The sequence below is a fragment of the Engystomops pustulosus genome, chromosome 9, assembly GCF_040894005.1.
Source record: "Engystomops pustulosus chromosome 9, aEngPut4.maternal, whole genome shotgun sequence".
Classification (NCBI taxonomy): Eukaryota; Metazoa; Chordata; class Amphibia; order Anura; family Leptodactylidae; genus Engystomops; species Engystomops pustulosus.
Window position 1 is genome coordinate 46,376,417 of NC_092419.1, and position 18,882 is coordinate 46,395,298.

The following is an 18,882-nucleotide window of genomic DNA, read 5'->3' on the forward strand; positions in this document are numbered from 1 at the left end:
TACACAAATATATGGTAACAAAAAAGAGAAAAATTAGAGAATGATTGCTGGGAAGAATAGTTGCAGGTCCCAAACCAGGAAGAATTAGCCAATAAAAAATGCAGTGGCACTGGATTGCCTTCACTCCAAAAATGACTTACATACCCAAATTTTAAAAAGTAAATATTTTATTGGTATAAATTAAAAACTAACTGTGATCACATTAAAAAGACAAGAAAAAACAAAACAAAGAAAAGCAGGTGACGTGTTTCAGACTATGTAATAGCATCATTATTCATGCCTAACAGTATGAGGGAGTCAGATGCCATACAGTATATGTAGATAAATCCCAAGCTGAGTACAGCAAGAAGGTGTGTGACGACAGGAGGAGCGCGTTCGATCATGTGATCCAGATAAATGGAATGGTAGAAAATCAATCATATGACCCAGAGAAAGAAAGAAGATCATCAATCAGTGACAGGAAAGGAAAGAAAACAAGAGGGAGAACACAACAGACTCTTTATTAGAAAAACACAATACCTTGTTTATCATTTAGATAATATTCTCCACGTACTGGATGAGGAACATGCTCAATGGTAGTCACTGGCATGTAACAAGTAGACCCCGAGTGGGCGTCCCTGAGGTGCTTACATATACCTGACACTTTGACTAGAGTAATACTGCTGGCTCCTGTAACATGTTTACAGGCAGAGCACCCAGTATACTGAAGATGACAACAAGTACACTGTATCATGTATCATGTGTGGATTCACAATTCATATGTGTCTTGATCTTGTAACTATTTTGAGTCAACTTAAAAGAAAATGTCGTAGTCTGGTGCATTGAACAGCATAAATTACATTTAGGTTATTGTTTTCTTGTGACAGAAATGTGTTGGGAGAAAGAACAAAGAACAAAGGGTGGGAGGATGCGTGGAAACAGTCGAGATACCAAATTTGAGGATGTCATGACAAAGTATAGGTAAGTATTTTGTGACAATACTGACAACCTCTTTGTATTGGACACTAAACTGAGTGCTAAACACAGGCTTAGATACATGGGCCCACATTTATTAAAGCTTCTGCGCCAGTTTTTGATAAATGTGGGTCATTATGAATGTTCCTGAGGGGATACTGGCTTCAAAGTTTGGAATCAGCTCCCAGTGCTGCCTGTTTCTATCTGTGTGACCTTAGCCACTTTAAATAGCCCCATTGCCCCTTTTTCTAAACCTATTCTCCAGTACATTTTTTTTGATAAGAGGTGTAAGTAGAACACAATGGGGGTCATTTACTAAGGGCCTGAATCGCTTTTTTCGTCGGGTTACCCGAACATTACCGTTTTGCACCGATTTTCTCTGAATTGCCCCAGGTTTTTGACGCACGCGATCGGATTGTGGCGCATCGGCGCCGGCATGCACGCTACGGTGGCTGAGTGAGTAGCACTTCTGCCTTGCAGCACTGGGGTCCTGGGTTCGAATCCCACCCAGGTCAACATCTGCAAAGAGTTTGTATGTTCTCTCCGTGTTTGCGTGGGTTTCCTCCGGGTACTCCGGTTTCCTCCCACACTTCAAAACATACTGTTAGGTTGTTTAGATTGTGAGCCCCATGGGGACAGGGACCAATTTGACATGCTTGTGCAGCGCTGCGTAATCTGTGTGCGCTATATAAATAGAGAATTATTATTATTATTATTATTTAGATGTCCTTTAATGTTTTCTTGTACAGTTATCTAGCAGTGACCAAACTACATAAACTTTCAGTTCTTAAATGTTACACAACATACAGAAAAAAAATAACATGTTATGTTATGATATGACATATTTAAGCTTTGGGGTGACAGAGAAATTGGCAACATAAATAGTGGTGCAAGAACTCCAACTGGTTGTATATTGTTTAACTATAATAGTGTCCATGTTAACCCCCCCCCGTAGTAGTTAAAATGCTAAAAAAAAATAATTATATTCCCTTTTCCTCTCCTGCTCAAGAAATCAGCTCCCAGTACTGCCAGTCTCTATCTGTGATGTAACTTAATCAACATATGACTTCTACAGCCCATTGGTGGCTAAAGTGGCCATGGGCCGTTACTGTGACATCACCAGTTTGTATACTTCTTAATCCTGTTATGGAGCACTGGTGAGTGGACTCAGGGGCCTAACTATGAGAGGCTGGGCCCCATAGAAGACTTCTGATTGGGCCCCGGCTTAAAAATATGCATATGTATATACAGTACTCATACACATCACATATGCACACACACAGTGCCACACAGACATACAGCAAATACACACAAACAGTATATACACACACCATACACCACATACACATACAGTATATGCACATCCCACATACATACACATTTAAGTCATATGCATATTATGCTTTACAAGTGCAGAATAACATGTATATAATGGTGCACATCCTCCCGGTTGGATGACGGGGCCCTCTGACACTGGTAAATTGTATAACTTTTCATCCTACAAGCAATGACATTTATTTGCTGCAAAGGGAGCACCCCTTTTGTTATGGTACTACTGGGAAATGTACAATAAAATTATCACTTATCAAATAGCAAACTAATGCCTTTACAACAACGTTGGATGACTGTTACAATCAAAATCATACTAACTCACACATAAGATGTCTTATATTAGGAATGTCCTTTAGCAACCAATCAGAGCTCAGAGCTAATATTTATGACCTGCAGCAAAATAGAAGCTGAGCTGTGATTGGATTTTTGCATTAAAGTCACTGAGACTCCTCCTGCAGACCAAGAAGATCAGGAGGGAGGAGGTGTTTATTTTTTAATAATACAGTACAGGGGAAGGGCAAATTTGAGGAGACTTTGGATTGGGGGCATTATTTATCAGAGGAATTAGTAAGGGTGGGAGGCATTATATAGTGTGTGAGTATTACAAGGTGAAGTGCTTCTTTCAGCTGGAATTATTAGGAAGGGGCCATTAATGGGGTGCATTAAGTCTAGGGCTGTTTAAGGGGGCATTATTAGGTGGGGGAACAACAAAGGGCAATAAGTGGTGTGGGGGCCAGATTGAGTGGGTATTATTAAAGGGGTATTCTCATGTTAAAGATATGTCACAAATAACTGGCAGGTGCAGGACTGAAATCAGGGGTCATCTGACCACCTTTGTGCGGCCAGGCCAAAATGTAGAGTCTGTTTCCTCTGCTATCTTCATCACACTCATAGACTTAAATGGAGAGTGGCCACACACGGAAGTAATATTCGGCATTCTGCCCGGCTGCAGATGCTGCTTCCACCTTTCATGTATTAATGACATATTCTGTGGTTATGTCATAAATATTATTCATAAATAAATAATAATAAATATTATTACTGTGGGGGCCATAATGACCCCAATGTCACTGGATTTAATAGGTAGGGATTTCCCCGGTCTTTCTGTAGCTGTATATGATAAGAACTTCTGTTTTTGGTGCAAATGCATGTTGGGGGGTTTTGTATAAGTGTGGACACAACAGATAATTCAATACATATGCATTGAGGCCTGTGCCCCAGACTCTAGCAACGCCCCATCTGATATAATCTTCTAAGTCAGGAATCAACTTTTTCTGATCTGTGAAAAGTGTTAAAAACATCAGGTATGGGGCAACTGTGCAGTTGCAATCCATAGATACTTGTGGGCTTCCTTAAGAGGCAGAGTTTCCTCTTTTTCCTCTTTCACAATTACATTGTTTATCTACAAGTTGTCAATAATGCGGAACAGATGAACTTAATGGAGCAAAAGATATCTACAAAACCAGTGGCCAAGACAACATTTTTATTGAAAAAAGAAAATAAATAAAATGTAATCTAAAAATGCAAAATATCATCCATCTTCCATTACTGCTATAGATCTGGAATCTGGAATAAGAAACAATCTTGCAGACATTTCACGTATCTGTAAGGAAATGGACTCAATGAAGAGATGTTGTGCTGGGATCAAAATACAGCAATTCGATCTGATATTATGAGAGAGATGCATAAAAAGTGTTGGTGAATAGACCAGTGCTGAGTCAGACACCACAGTCTTATTCTGTGCCAGATAAATCATGTTGTGTGATGTATTTGGAGTAGTTTAGAACTGTGGAGTCGTCTTTAGATCAGCTATTAGTTGGTCTAGTTTACGTCTGAATTTTTTTGACGCCCAGTCTGAATTTGCCACGGGGTTAGGTAAAACCCCCTTCTCTGGAGGCCATGCCCCCCTTTTTGGCAAGCCCTCAATAAATGTGACACACAATAAATGTGGCGCACAGAGAAATAACTCTGGAATACAAAGGTTGATGAATATCCCCCCATATGTGTTTTGTATTAATATTCAAGAACGCTAGAAGTTTTTATTGAAAGTAAATAGTCCACAAAATCCAATTATCTGGTTATCATCAATGTTCAATAGAAGGCATTTATTAAAATGAGTGTGTTCGGTATAAAACATCCCATATTGCAGATTTTAATAGTCATAATATTCCCAACGCCCAAGTGTAGATTTTAGCTATAATCTCCGCCAGTTTTGTGGTGGAGAATATAGTAAATAAGGCGGGCCAGGACCTTCAAACCCCTGCCGAAACTGGGGCTACATACTTGACTTATGCCAAAGAAGGCATAGTATATCTGCCCCAATGTGTCAGAGGTTTACTGTAAATTACCAAAGTTTCTGTAGATCAATGAGTCGGTCTCAGGGGTTAGGCGGAGCTTCCACCACGGAGCTCAAGACACACACATATTTGATTTTTCACTAAAGAAGGGTTCGGTGAATGTGCATATGAAACTGGTGGGTTCGGTACCTCAGACAAGGTTAAGTACCACTGCTGTAGATTAAGAAAATTACCCATTACATTAGTAAAAAAAAGATGACCATATATATTAGATTAATATTGCAGATTTTAGGGAGACTGGTAGACTAGCTAATACTTCTAGTGCTGCACTGGGTTTTCTAGGGAGCAGCTTATGGAAGACAGAAAAGTTAGGTTGTTAGATTTCAACAATATTCTCAATATTTTTGCTGTAGGGTGGAAGAGGGTAGAGATAGTTTATGGATGGTGGGGGTTAAGGCCAGTTTATTTCTCCACTTTCCTTCTACTGTATTGGTTTTCAAAGGATGCTGAGAACTTTGAAATATTTGGCAGAACAGGAAGCAATAAGTTACTGCTTAAATTGCCATGTTAGCACTTTGGAAAAACGATCTCTCCAATTTGAGTATCTGTTAGGTTCTCCCATTGATCCACAAAGAGATTCAGAGCGGTTTGTTCCAACGATATATTTATTTTAAAACCTATGTATCAAAACAATAAAATAACAAGACGCGTTTCGAAACCGAACTGGATTCTTCATCAGTTGTATAACATAACCTCTGTTTGTGTACTGTATTTAAAGAGGGGTTTTTTGGTACATGAAATTTCCGGCCCAACGATAACCGAGCAGTGTTTTCTTCATTGATTACCGAGAGTTTGATGTAACCTTATGTTGAAATACACCGGTTGTCACAGAAATAATAATATACACATGAGAAGTACATATCACTATATGAGAGTATATATATATATATATATATATATATATATATATATATGTATACATAGGTGACGTAAATAAAGCTCCTAATTTTACCACAAAAAAACTGGGAAAGCCGAGGGTGGGAAATGCATTGGTCACAGCCCCCCCCCCAAGTATATAGTCAGCAGCCCCCCAGTAATATACAGCCAGCCCCCTGTAGTATATAGCCTGCCAGCACCCTGTAGTATATAGCCACCCCCTGTAGTATATAGCCACCAGCCCCTGTAGTATATAGCTGCCACCTCCTGTAGTATATAGCCAGCCAGCCCCCTGTAGTATATAGCCAGCCAGCCCCCCAGTATATAGCCTGCCAGTCTCTGCCCCCATTACATAACCAGCCACCTCCTGTCCCAGTATATAGCCTGCCACCCCCTGCCCCAGTATATAGCCTGCCAGCCCCTGCCCCAGAATATAGCCTGCCAGCCAGGCAGCGGTGGCGGCTGACATCAGAGCCTGTGACGTTGCATGGACCTGTCGCTGACCGACAGATCACACAGAAGACCTGCGGGGGCGCCTGAAAGGTGAGTTTTGATTTTTTTACTCGACTATAAGCCGAGTTTGGGTTTTTCAGCATATTTTTTGTCGGCTTATACTCAAGTATATACGGTACTTGCATTGATTTTAATGTGCTGTCCATCCTATGAATCAGCTCTTACAGAGGTTATCAGTTTTTCATTACCACCTATGGAAATTCTCCACATACAATTTTCTTATAATTTATCACAAAGGAGAAATATAACATAATAATTCTACAAGTCTTATCTGAAGGTATAAGAACATTCTTATTTCATGTACACATGATATCTGGGAGGGGGACTCTGCTCTGTTCAAATTCATTACTTGTTCTGGTTTCCTGTCCAAACCTTGACCCTGCTTTGCTACACGAGCTTTGATGTTTTTGTTGCACAGTTTGTGAAAAACACAAGTTAACATGAGGGAACTAGTTCCTTTTAGTCACGTTGCTGCTGAATTCCAGGTTACTAGAAGCCTTTTGAAATTGATTGTAGCCCTAAAGGCATTTTCTTAGGAACATCTTGTTGTGAACAATACTTCCGGGGAATTTTCACTTTCCTAATAAACAAAGCTAGAGCACAGAAAATTCTTTCTCTCCAGCACTTTAACACTTAGTACGCCTACTGTTCAAAGCATGAGTGTGTCACAGGCATTTGGACAAAGAACAAAAAAACGGATGACCTCTCACAACTTTCCTGAATTGTTACAAAGGCTATATAATTATGTTTTGGAAATATGTCCTACAAAAATTAGCATTATTTTTTCATGCTTTAAATGTGGTTCAGACAATGTCACGTAGGGGACAAACAACATAAAGGGTAGGAGAACATCCAATGGGAAAGTAGACAACAAACAATCAGATCATAAATAAGATATTATTTCATCCAGGTATGTTGCCAAAATAGCATTTTTACTTTTACCATACCGTTGGTATTTTGATTTGGTTAGGTATTGGTCCTGGAGATCTTTGTAACCATACATTTGTGTCTTTTGTTAGTGGCAGCAGGACTGTGGAAAGTGTATTTCTGTTTCAGGATTGCAGCTGAACTTGAAGCATGGGACGATCATCCTCAAACTGCATAGTTCTTTGATCCCTGCATTGAAAATTCTTCCCAACCTGCTACAACCCTTACTCAGAGTGCTGTGTTCAGTAAAGACATCTCACACAGAAGACCAACTCAATAGACCAAGTCCAATTACAATCCTGGAATATAAATGCATTTTTCACAGTCCTGTTGCTATTAACAACATAGCTTCCCTATAAAGTCTGTGGTCTTTTACTGATCATAAAGCTCAGGGGTGGATTAAGACTGCCATGGGCCCTGGGCTGTATGAATATTATTACCTTACAAGTCTGGAACTCACTTTCTACATGTGGTACTAGAATCAGCTTCTTGGGGAATTGAGGATGTGTCCTTTCTACCTGCTTTCAATCTGCTGTTTCAGGACCTTTGAAGGACCTTCAAAGGTCCTAAAATGGCACTTGTGTACATGTGTAATGAGAGCAGGAGCAGATCTACAAGGATTTCATGGATGATGGGCCTTCTCAGTATAAAACTTGGAGGGTGGTTTGAGTGGCCATGTGCTTCCTAAAAGTTTTGGCGACAGCGCTACTGCCCAAACCACCTGTCCACTACTGATTAGGTTGAATGTCAAGGTTGGTATATGTTGAGTGGATTAACTAAGTTCACTTACAGGAGTGTGCCAAGTCCAGTTACAATCTTTGAATAAAAATGTATAGCTTTATACTAACAATCCGACTACTAACAATACACACAAGCTCTCCAGGGCTCATACCTAACACTGTCTGCAGATGTGTAAGATTAAAACTCCAGACCCAATTTTTTTTAATTTGTGTTATCCAAAAATATACTGATAGGTTAATTAATTCAGTATAAGGAAATGAAGTTTTAAAATTTCTATTGTTTAATACAGGAATAGAGATCATGATACATTCTTTAAAAGCCCCAAATTGGCCTTCAAAATGTTAATTTGCTATAATTAGGACTTGTGTGATTCAGTATACAGGCAGTCAGGGCCATTTCCAGGATTTAGTGAGCCCCTGGGTGACAGAGCCTTAGTTGGCCCTTCGTGGGTCCCCCTCCAGTAGCCACACTGCGCCCCTACCCAGCATAGTCACACTGCCCACCCTCCCCCTGTGGACACACTGCCCCCCCTCCTCCCCTTGTGGACACGCTGCCCCCCTCACCCTTTGGTCACAATGCCCACCCTCCACCCCATGTAGACACACTAATCCCCCTCCTCTCCCTGTGGACACACTGCCCCCCCTTGTAGACACACTGCCCCTCCCCCTGTAGACGCACTGCCCCCCCTCCTCACCCTGTAGACACACTACCCTCCTTCTCTGTAGACACGCTGCCCCCCCTCCTTGTAGACACACTCCCCCCCACCTGTAGACACACTGCCCCCCTCCCCCTGAGGACACACTGCCCCCCCTTCCCCTCCCCATGTGGACTTACTGCCCCACTCCCCCTCTAGCTACACTGCCTCCCCTCCAGCTACACTGGCCCCCTCCCCCTCCAGCTACACTGCGCCTCTCCCGCTACACTGCCCCTTACACTTGAAAGAAAAATAACTCACCTTTTCTCATTCCCCCGTAGCAGCGCATGCAGCTGCCTTCTTTCTTCGGCATGTTCCCGCTGTACGCGCCGACTCTGGAGTTGGCACACGTGATCTGATGACGTCATGATGTGCACTGGCTTCAGAGCCTTCGCATACAGTGCAGAGCACCACTTCGGGGGAACGAAGAAAGGTGAGCTTTGGATTCCACTTCTATGCTGCGCCCTGACAAGCGCAGCATAGAAGCAGAAAAGTTATCAAGCCGGAAGGTGATCATTTGTACCAGTGTCTTGAAGCAACACTGGTACAATTGACCCGGTGGCCTGATTGGGCCCCTGCAGCACCCCGGGCCCTAGCACTTGCCCTGGTTGGGCGGGTGCTGGCGTCGGGCCTGCAGGCAGTCCCCGGGTTACGTACAAGGTTCTGTAGGTTTGTTCTTAAGTCGAATTTGTATGTAAGTCGAAACTGCATGTTTTATAATTGTAACCACAGCTAATTTTTGTGGTCTCTGTGACAATTAGATTTTAAAAATGTTGAATTGTCATCAGAACCAGGATTAATAATAAATCTTAATTGTAGACACCTGTGATAGCTCTTACAGCTGATCATTGTAGACTTGGACTAAAGTACAGTAAATTACCAACATCCAGAGGTCCGTTTGTAACTAGAGGCCGTCTGTAAGTCAGGTGTTCTTAAGTAGGGGACCGCCTGTATTATAATGTATGTTTTGCTTCTTCATTGTTAACTGTACCAAGATCTCTTCAAATATTTCAGATTATAAAATTGCTAGTTCTATTCTGATTGGATTCTAGAGCAAAAGACATTCTAGACGTATATTTACCCAGTCCAGTAGGTTTCACATAACTATAATTCTATTATTGTGGCGAAAGAATTGCCAAGCACTTTAGGCTCCAATTACAAAGGAATAATTATAAAATTTTCTGGTATTACATAGTCTCGTATATGACTGTGATTTCTATACTAAGACCTGTTTTCTAACAATAGAAAGCTGTTAAAATATCTGATAATCTTAAAATACATAGATTTCAAGTTGCATTCATTTTGTCTTTCGCCTTAAACAAAAGGATAAAAGCACAGCTAGTTACACTGGTGCATGGCAGCCTGAGTGACATTAATAGCCCCATGTATAATGTCACATAGTCTAATGAACATCGGCTTTATGGGCTACTACAGTGAAATTATTAGTGGCTGAAATATAGCAGCTGTAAAAGTCTATCATTGCATGTTGTTACCGGTTCTCATGAATTAATCCATAGGATGTGATAACTATCGGAAACGAACAGTATTTTCCTTTCTTTATTATTTGTATAGCTCTGACAAGGGTTTTCATTTTTCCAAAATCATGTTAGCTTGTATCAGCTCATTGTAGCTTATTGCACAAAACCACTATCCCTTAAATGTGTTTATCTCTGCCACATCACATCCCTGCCAATTCAATAGCAATGGCCAATTCTTAAGATCAATCACATATTAAAATGTTGTATGTCCCCCTTAAATACCAATAATTATCATAATCCTAATAACTGAGGTGAGAGAATCCTGCATATAATTTAGTCCAGAGAAGTAGATGGAGAAGTGAAATTATAAATGGGGGGTAATAAATACTTAATGGATCCAGCTGCTAAACAAATCAAGTGCAACTTACTATGGTGGTAAGTGCCACCATGGTAATGGATCATGTGTAAAATAAAAATAAGGGAGTGTCCCCTGAGCTTTATAATCCTTTGGCAGCATGTTGTAGAGGAACATATGGTGATTCCTAACATACCTTTACCAATATCATTTATTATGCCCAATTATTCCCAATTAAATCTGCAAGCGAATGAGGAAGTTGGCGTCCTCTCAGCACTCAGGACACTGCTATTCCTGCCTCTACACCCCCTCTCACAGTGCTGATCCCTGCTTCTTGCCATGACATCTGATGGAAAGGTTAGTAGTCCATAAAGTAGTAGCAGTGCTGAGGACATGCCCTGGTTACACCCACTGCCTCATTAGCATACAGATTAAAATGGTAATTTCTTATAAATATTGGGGGTTATTTATATGATATGCCGGGAAGTCTATGCACTCTGCCTCTGACTATGCACACTATGGGGCACATTTACTTACCCGGCCCATTCGCGATCCAGCGGCGCGTTCTCTGCACAGGATTCGGGTCCGGCTGGGATTTAAGATGGTAGTTCCTCCGCCGTCCACCAGGTGGCGCTGCAGCGCCGAAAATAATCTTAACGCCCCGGAATGCACCATCCCATAGAAGGTGAAGGTGAGCGCTCCCCAAGCGACACATTTTCGGTTTTTAAATGCGGCGGTTTTTCCGAATACGTCGGGTTTTCGTTCGGCCACGCCCCCCCGATTTCTGTCGCGCGCATGCCGGCCCCGATGCGCCACAATCCGATCGCGTGCGCCAAAAACCCGGGGCAATTCATGTACAAGCGGCGCAAATCGGAAATATTCGGGTAACACGTCGGGAAAACGCGAATCGGGCCCTTAGTAAATGACCCCCTATGACGTCACACGGCGGCTACACATCCGCATTATAGTATGTGCATGCGGGCAGAGCGCATAGACGTGCCTCTGCCCTCTATGCAAGGAAGAGAAGAGGAGAAGAAGTCGGTGGTAAGTATAGCGTTTTTTTTCCTCCTTTGTATAAATTCTTTGGCCACAGCCCTGGACGGGGTGGGGATTGCTGGTTTAGGACACTTAAGACTAAAAATCCTACTCTGCACATATTAATATAGTATTGTATATTAGACAGCTAATGCATGTAATTCTTTCATAAAATCAAGCCATGTTAAATCAGTTAATCAGTTGCCTTTTCCATAAAACATTCTACTCAAACAATCGTCTCCTTAGAATTAAACAATACCACCATTAATAATAGTAAGCCGACAAACGTGACGACTGTTCCAGGACATTCATTTTCCTCCTTAAAATTCAACAACTTCCTTTTCTGTGACTTTTTTTCCCACTTTGAGCAATGAGCAGCGCAGAACAATACAACACAATTACTTCCTTCCTTTGCTACTGTGTATCTGCTTGGATCCATTCCATCCCAGTCTCAAAATAAACAAACTCTGTTTCTCTGACAGCCCCTGGTAGAACGAAAATCACCAAGAGGCGTCAGGAACAAGCGGCTTTTGCAGCTTCCACAGTAGACTTATTGTTAATGGTGAAACGCTCCTAGAATGCAGATGTAGCTATGTCCATACTGTCTGTCATTGTAAAGTCCAGAGATGACATAAGACTTGGTGGTATAACCAAACAATTACAATTTCTGCAAAATTCTGAATAATTGAACATTTTGTGTTTTCACTTTACCTATATTTCTATATCCATGTTCAATGTTATAAGCATGTAGTTAAAATATTCCAGTATTCAGAGTTTATATGGTCTTTCTCCTCACCATTAACAATAATTTAGAGACAAAACAACAGATAATAAAAGGATAAAAATAATCTGGAGAGTTTATATAATACTTATCGTATATACTTGCGTATAAATCGACCCAAATATGAGCCGAGGCCCCTAATTTTAACACAAAAAACTGGTAAAACCTGTTGACTTGAATATAAGATGAGAGTGTGAAATGCATTGGTCACAGCCTCCCAGTATATAGCCAGCAGCCCCCAGTATATAGCCAGCCCCTTCCCCCTAGTATAAAGCCAGTAGCCCCCTTGTAAATAGCCAGTGCCTGTCCCCTTGTATATAGCCAGCAGCTCCCTGCCCCCTTGTACATAGTCAGCCAGTGCCCCCTTGTATACAGCCAGTGTTTGCCCCAAGTATATAGCCAGTGCCTGCCCCCAGTATATAGCCAGTGCCTGCCCCCCAGTATATAGCCAGTGCCTGCCCCCCAGTATATAGCCAGTGCCATTAGATAGATAGGTGGGTACATTTTCATTGACTCGATTATAAGTTGAAAAACTAAGCTTATACTCGAGTATATATGGTATTTTGAAAAGTAAGAAAAAAGAAGATATCTACTGCCATTGGAGACACTCACATTGGCAACACTGATGCTTTTAGTCCTACTGTAAAGTGCCAGGACCCATGGCAGAAAGTCAATGAACCCTATAATAGTCAATAGGATCTAGCCAGCACTGTTGTAATTCCATATGTCAAGTATCTAGTAATTGTCATGGGTGGTCCCGTGGTCCTGCTCCTGAGACCAGGCGATTCTGGTCCCAGGTGTCGGCCAGTACCACCTCCCGCGGTGGTCCAGAGGATCCACTGATCCCAAATCCTGACAGTAAGATCCGGCCATGGATCCCGCCAAGGTTCCGCTTCCTGGTCGGCCCGATCTTGCCACCATCGTGGTCCATCAATTAAGTCAGATTGCCGCTCAACGCGAACAGCTGGGACAAGTCACCACCATGCTGCAACAGCTGCTAGCCGCTCAGCATCAGCAACAGGTTCCTGAGACTGCTCCTGCGACTTCTGCCACCCTGGCCTTATTTCCTGCTGATGAACCTAGGCTACGGCTGTCTATGCCCAGCAAGTTTGACGTAGATCCCAAGCTGTGCAGGGCCTTTATAACCCAGTGCTCCCTGCATATAGAACTCATGCCTTTCCAATTTGTCACAGAGCGATCAAAGGTGGCGTTCATCGTTAGCCTCCTCTCTGGGAAAGCCCTGGCCTGGGCTAGCCTTCTGTGGGACAGAGGCAACCCGATCATGGCTACTCTCACAGCATTTCTGGCGGAGTTCCAATCCATGTTTGAAGAACCTGCACAGGATTCCTCTGCTGAGACTGCGCTGTTGAATCTGCGCCAGGGGAACTCTGGGAGACTATGCTGTCCAGTTCTGTACCTGGGCCTTGGAACTCTCCTGGAACGATGCGGCTCTGTCCGCAGCTTTCAAAAGGGACTCTCCTCTCACGTTAAGGATGCTCTGGCTGCTCATGATCTGCCGTCTACCCTGAGTGGTCTCATCACCCTAGCCACCCTGATTGCCTCGAGCAACCCTATGTCCGTCCACGACGCTTTCCTCGGCTGGCTCCTACTTTCCAAAAGCCGCTCCAGCCTCCGGTTGTTCCATCTGCAGAGGAGCCTATGGAGGTGGACAGAGCCAGACTCCCTTCCCAGGAGCGTTTTAGAAAACGTCAGGGAAATCTCTGCCTTTATTGTGCAAGTCCTGAGCACTTCCTTAGGTCTTGTCCTATCAGTCCCCAGCGTCTGGGAAACGCCAGCACCTAGGGTTCTTGGGAGAAGTGTCCCTAGGTGTAAGCAAAGATTCTCCACGCCTGATGACTCTGGTTCTGCAGGGAACTTCGTGGATGCCGCTCTAGTCTCTCGGCATCACATCCCCATGGTTTGCCTCGCCCCGTGGTTCGCCTTTGGTCATCACTTTTGTCAGTGGTCAAATCCTCTCTGACCCGGTACAGTACGGCACCAAACCCCTTTCCTTGTAGATCGGTGTGCTGCACAAGGAGAGACTGTCTTTTTATTTATTTCCACAATCCACATTCTCCACGACCTCCTGTGGGGTCTACCATGACTTCAGCTATATGCACCTGTTCTTAACTGGAAGACGGGGGAGATCCTTTGGAGAGGTCCTGATTGCCTGTCTTGCTGTGTGGTGATACCTCATCCAGTGCCAGTCTCGGTTTCTTCTGTGGCTCCCAAGCCTCAGGAGGGTCTTTCTGCTTGCTATCAGGCTTTTGAACGTCTTCTTGATGAAGTAGGCCGAGACTTTGCCGCCTCACCGTCCCAACGACTGTCCTGTGGATCTGGTGCCGGGTTCGTCTCCTCCTCCGGATGGTGCAGACTTTTTATTTGTGACCAAAAGGGACGGGTCACTCCGTCCATGCATTGACTAACGCAGTCTTAACAAGGTCACAATTAAGAACCGCTATACATTGTTGTTGATCACAGAGCTGTTTGACCATCTTTGTGGAGCCAAGATCTTCTCCAAATTGGTTTTTTGGGGGCCTACAACCTCATTTGTATTCACCAGGGAGATGAGTGGAAGACCACTTTTAATACCCGTGGTGGACACTTCGAGTACCTTGTGATGCTGTTTGGACTCTGTAATGCACCTGCCATCTTCCAGGAATTTGTTAAAGGGCACCTACCACCACAAATCTACCTATAAAGGTAGATCGGGTGGTAGGTGAATCAATGGGACGTGAGGATAGCCCTTTTAAGGGCTAATCCTCACGTCCCCGCACTGTTTTATAAACTTTTATTACATCAATATGTTAATTTACTTATGCGGCTACCGGGGCGTGGAGTAGCCGCATATGAGATTACACGAGGCGGCTACTCCACGCCCCGGTAGCCACATTACCCCTCCTACTCACCATGTTCGGCGCGCAGCTGCTCGTAGCTGCGCGCCCTCGTCCGCCGATCCTGCCGTCTGCGCATGCGCAGAACAGCAGGCCCGCGCCTGCGCAGCCCCGGCTTCAGAGCAGTGACCGCGCAGGCGCGGGCCTGCTGTTCTGCGCATGCGCAGACGTCAGGATCGGCGGACGAGGGCGCGCAGCTACGAGCAGCTGCGCGCCGAACATGGTGAGTAGGAGGGGTAATGTGGCTACCGGGGCGTGGAGTAGCCGCCTCGTGTAATCTCATATGCGGCTACTCCACGCCCCGGTAGCCGCATAAGTAAATTAACATATTGATGTAATAAAAGTTTATAAAACAGTGCGGGGACGTGAGGATTAGCCCTTAAAAGGGCTATCCTCACGTCCCATTGATTCACCTACCACCCGATCTACCTTTATAGGTAGATTTGTGGTGGTAGGTTTCCTTTAATGTCATCTTTAGAGACTTGCTTTTTGTCTGTGTTGTGGTCTATTTGGACGATATTCTGGTATTGTCTCTGGACCAATCGCCTTTACGCCAAACTTGAGAAGTGCCAATTCACCGGAGTCTTCCATTTCTCGGGACAGAGGTCTCCAGATGGATCCTGCCAAGCTGTCTGAGGTTCTTCAGTGGCCCTGTCCTGTAGGACTAAGCGCTATACAGTGGTTTCTGGGCTTCACAAATTACTACCGGCGGTTCATCCCGCACTTCTCCTCTCTGATGTCTCCTATTGTGGTGCAACATATCTTTTTTTCTGTAAAACCAATTTTTTATACAAAAACTCTTTGGCAGTGTATGTACTAAGCTCTGTGGGGACTGGGGGAGTGCTAAAAATGGGTCTCCTGGTGACAGGTTCCCTTTAAAGTCTATGTTTGCTTCAGCTCTAGTTCTGGTGCGTCCCGACACAGAGAGACCTTTCCATCTGGAAGTGGATGTCTCCTCAGTAGGGTCCGGTGCGGTGCTCAAGCAGAAGGGTCCCAAAGGCCAAAACCCTCACCTGTGGATTTTTCTCCAAGACTTTCTCCTCCGCAAAGAGGAATTATTCTATAGAAGATCAAGAATTGCTGGAGATTAAGTTTGCCTTAGAAGAGTGGTGTTACCTCCTGGAGGGAGCTCGGTTTCCGGTCTGCATTTACACGGACCACAAGAATCTCCTCTATATCCAGACTGCTCAGCGACTCAATCCACGACAAGCTCGTCGGTAACTATTTCTGTTAGGCTGAGAAGAACATCAAGGCTGACGCCCTCTCTCGTGCCAAGGATGTCATTGGGGAAAAAACGGCCCCTTGGCATGTCATCCCTCCTGAGCGACTGGTACTACAACTACCTCCTGGCAAGACCTACGTACAACCTGCTCTATGGAGGAAGATTCTGACTTGGGGATATTGTTCTTGTGTGGCTGGGCATCCTTGGGTGCAACGTCTGCCACCCTCATTTCCCGATTCTACTGGCAGCCAGATCTAGCCTAGGATGTTCGGGACATCAGTCCCCTTTCACAGTGCAGAATTGGGCTGTCAAACATACAGCATGATCCTGCTGATGGCATTGTGTGAAGGAGCGCACACTGCCATGAGGATAGACAAAGTTCCTCACTGCTCAAGTCAGCGGCCGCTGTAGAAGATCATGTTACCAGAACCAAGATTACTACATATATAGGGTACCAGAAGAAATATTACTACATAGATATGTTACTAGAACCAAGGTTCCTAAATAGATACATTACCAGTACAAAGCCTACTACACAGAAATTGCACCACAACCAAGCTTACTACCTAACAGGGTCAAAACCAAGCTTACTACAAGTATACAGTATCAGACAAAGTTCGATAGATAGGATTATAGTGCACTAAATTTATTCTGGATTATAAAAATTAGACTGTTTCCATGTAGCTTCCCTTCATAGGAGAAGATAACTGAGAGCCACAGCACACAGGAAATGGTGCAGAACTCATGAGTAATACACGCATTTGCTGCATTTATTAACCCCATTTTTCAAATCTGTCCTGTCTCACTATAAGTGGTTATATTCTTTTAAATAGGGGGCAGTATTATAGTAGTTATATTCTTGTACATAGGGGGCAGTATTATAGAAGTTATATTCCTGTACATAGGGCACAGTATTATAGTAGTTATATTCTTGTACATAGGGGGCAGTATTATAGTAGTTATATTCTTGTACATAGGGGGCAGTATTATAGAAGTTATATTCCTGTACATAGGGCACAGTATTATAGTAGTTATATTCTTGTACATAGGGGGCAGTATTATAGTAGTTATATCCTTGTACATAGGGGGCAGTATTATAGCAGTTATATTCCTGTACATAGGGCACAGTATTATAGTAGTTATATTCCTGTACATAGGGGGCAGTATTATAGTAGTTATATTCTTGTACATAGGGGGCAGTATTATAGCAGTTATATTCCTGTACATAGGGCACAGTATTATAGTAGTTATATTCTTGTAAATGATTTGTGGTCACCGCAACATGAGAAATTGCGGGGTCACAGCATTTGAAAGGTTGAGAACCACTGATCTAGAGGCCACGATCACACACATTCTGCTAATATTCATTGCATTTACATTGCAAGTATTTGTTTGTAAAGGCAGGCTAACAATTACAAATATAGTAAATGTGAAGATCAGATCTAAATAGATCATCCTTGAAATTAACCCCTTAATGACCGCCCTATCGGGATTCTACGGCGGTCATTAAGGGTACTTCTTCTGATGCGACGCCTTTCTACGGCGGCGCATCAGAAGAAGTTTTCGGGACACCGGGTCTCGCTGGTGCCGGTGTCGGGCTGTGATATCACAGCCCAGACCCGGCACTAACACCCGGGATCGGAAAAACTCCGATCCCGGGTGTTTAACCCCTTGCACGCCGCGGTCAAGCATGACCGCGGCGTGCAAGTGTGTCCCCCGTGGATCGGACCCCCCCGGTGTGCTTACCGGGGGATCCGATCCCTCCTGCCGCTGCCCCGGGTTCCGACGAGTGACCCGGGGCTGTCGGCTCCTCTTCTCACCGGGTCCTGCCTTCCTGGCAGGACCCGGCTGTAAGTAACTGAGCATGCGCAGCATGCTCAGTTACTTTCACTATACACTGCAATACAAGTGTATTGCAGTGTAAAGGCTTGAATAAGCGATCGGATGATCGCTTATTCAAGCCAAGAAGTAGAAAATTTAAAAAAGTAAAAAAAAAAAAATTAAATCTTTTTATAATATAATTAAATAAATAAATAAAATAAAAGTCCCATAATCTCCCCAGTAACACATAAAATGCAAATAAAGTATATAAAACACAAAACACGTACATATTTGGTATCACCGCGTCCCTATTAATCTGTACAATAAATCTAAATCAATATTGAACCCGCTCGGTGAACTACGTAAAAAAAAAACTCGAAAAACTTCCCATAATATACAATTTTTCATCAAACACCATCACAAAAAATGTTCTAAAAAGTGATCAAAAAAAGTTACGGTACCTAATATGATACGACTGAAAAGAAAAACTGTTTTCGCAAAAAAAAAGCCCTCAACCAGATCTGACAACAGAAAAATACAGAATTTATGGCCCTGAAAATTTGTCAATAGTAAAAACAATGCGATTTTCTCCAATATTGGTTTTGCTCAGGAAAATTGAGCAAAATAAGAAAAACTATATAAATGAGGTATCACCGCGTCCGTATTAATCTGTACAATAAATCTAAATCAATATTGAACCCGCTCGGTGAACTACGTAAAAAAAAAACTCGAAAAACTTCCCATAATATACAATTTTTCATCAAACACCATCACAAAAAATGTTCTAAAAAGTGATCAAAAAAAGTTACGGTACCTAATATGATACGACTGAAAAGAACAACTGTTTTCGCAAAAAATAAGCCCTCAACCAGATCTGACAACAGAAAAATACAGAAGTTATG